The 2,315-nt window shown below is 28.4% G+C and overlaps 1 non-coding gene across 1 annotated transcript; it reads right to left on the minus strand.

Annotated features, from left to right (window-relative positions):
• Nucleotides 1-317: 317 nt before the first annotated feature.
• LOC106692217 (uncharacterized) lies at nt 318-1,928 on the minus strand. Its single transcript, XR_010843372.1, has 3 exons — nt 1,727-1,928; nt 1,391-1,498; nt 318-469 (listed from the first exon to the last, which is right to left on the minus strand). It is a non-coding gene; the product is annotated as an uncharacterized protein (transcript).
• Nucleotides 1,929-2,315: the final 387 nt, after the last annotated feature.

Here is a 2,315-nt window from a genome sequence, read left to right on the forward strand (position 1 = left end):
TTTATCACCTCATCATATTAACAAATTCCTACCGTTCATTGTTCCCTATTGAATGCTAAATTAATTTGGACCTACTGACTACAGGGAAATCATTCGCTGTGATAATATTAGTCCAGGGTGCCTTCATGTTAACATTGACTCTTGATTCTTATTCAATCATTACACTAAGATTCTGTAACCATAGCCTTAAGCAACTAATGATAAGCTCTCCTGGACTAAGGATTAGTAAAACCATTATTACATTAAATAAATCGAAATTCAAACATGTATTATTTCATATTTCCACTACAGATCCTATTTGAAAGCTACTTACGAACTGAAACGATTCAAAATTCACTGGTAACAATCCCTTGTAACTTATTAGAATTGGTCTTCTTGCCAGCACTAAAATGACATTAAAGTCCTTTCTTACTTTGGGAGTCATTTCGTTCCATGGTAAACAACAAAGGCATTCAAATAATTCATTTCCCTGTAAGAGACAAGAACATCACTGAATTTTACATTATTGAATATATAGATCCTGTATGAACTGGTAGAAGATAGTCCAGGCTGCAATCAAGAAAAACAAAACAGTTTTTAACTGTTTATTGATTTCCAAAATAAATAGATGTATACAGTAAATAAAAAAAAAAAAAAGGCAATCAATAGTTTGAAAATATATACCTTGAAATTAAATAGGTAATATTAACTGTTAATATTTTTTTCACCAAGAATAGTAGTTCATCAGAGACAAAAATTGTACTACTGTATTAAAAATAATTTACAGAAGAATCAATTTTTCAAATACTGAGAAATCTGAAATTCTTGTAATAAGAAATAATTTTAGTGCAAAAATACTGAGTATACACACAAAAGCACAAAAAAAAATCTAAAAAGTTCTCAAGATGGGTTTTAATTTATTCAAGCTATGTTTATACATACAGAATGGTTAAGTAGAGATCAACATAAATTGGCGATGACATCATACGTTTTTAAAACTCATTTTTGAAACTTTAAAACATCAAGATTAATTTCAAGGAGAAATAATAATATACTTCAGACACTATAAATATGGATAGGAAGTAAACAATTTTTTTTTCTGAATCAAGAGGTCCTTACCTGATTAAATTTATTGTGATCTCTAAGATAATTCTTTTTATTGTTATTTAATTAGGATAAGAGGCAATCATTACCTGTTACAATCAGATGCCTCTGATTCAAACAAATGAATGAACACACAGAGATCTAGTTAGTTTTATTAAATAGGATGGTTTCTTAAAAATTGAAGTGGTGGGCTAATATTGTTCAGTCCTATAGATTGAAACTGGGTAAGGCAATTTATATTCAATAAATAAAGAATCAGCTATATTCAATAAAATTTTGAAGGAATGTAAGTATTTTTCATTATTACCTGTGTTTGAAGCATCTCTCCAAAAAAACAAAATGTAAAGTTTAATGATGCCATGATATTAAACAATATGATATACGTTACAGTCAAGGAAATGTTACCTTTAATTTCCTGAAAAAAAATAAAAATAATGAAAATGAAATATAATTTTCTGAATACTTCAAAGTCCAATGTAAACCAATGCTTAAAGTCTGAAGTCAATAAATCAAGGTTAGTTAATTTTTTTGGATTATAAAATATCCATGTTCATTTTTTTATTTAAGGAGTTAAATATGTACTTGTAATAATCAATGTTCTTTCACAGAGTAATAAATTTATTTTGGATAATATTTTACTCACCATCACCGAAAAAAGGAATGCAGCCAATAATATTGCTCCAAGAGCTATTTGGGCTGCAACAGCAGGTCCAATAACTTCTTGTGCATCAGCTATAACACTATTATTTCACAGAAAAAAAAACATTGTAATAAATAAAAGTTTTTTGTTTTAAAAATATTATTTATTATTTAATATTATTTGTTATTCCATATAACTGAATTGAGGTAACTGCACTCGGTAAATATTATTCAGTATATAGCATTGTGGTGTATAATATGGGTGTGTAAGGTTGTGAGACTTAGTAGCATATATATCCCTAAAATGTTAATAAACAGTGAACTGACTGGTAAACATCCAAGGGATAGACCAAAATATAGTTGGGGGGGATTACATTAAAACTGATTTAGTAGATTTGTATTTAGAGGGGCATCACTAGACAGATGTATGTAGAGAATGATTGGGGTTATTGGCATCGTTCAGATGCCTTCAGGTTCGCTAAGGCTTTGTTATTACTGTACCATATAAATTACTACTGTATCTTTATCTGCAATTAAGATTAACTATTTTAAAAATAATTACCTATGATTTCTGTGCAATAATGAAAAAGTGG

This window comes from Halyomorpha halys, unplaced genomic scaffold, assembly GCF_000696795.3.
Source record: "Halyomorpha halys isolate HHAL.00 unplaced genomic scaffold, Hhal_1.1 Scaffold10369.1, whole genome shotgun sequence".
NCBI lineage: Eukaryota > Metazoa > Arthropoda > Insecta > Hemiptera > Pentatomidae > Halyomorpha > Halyomorpha halys.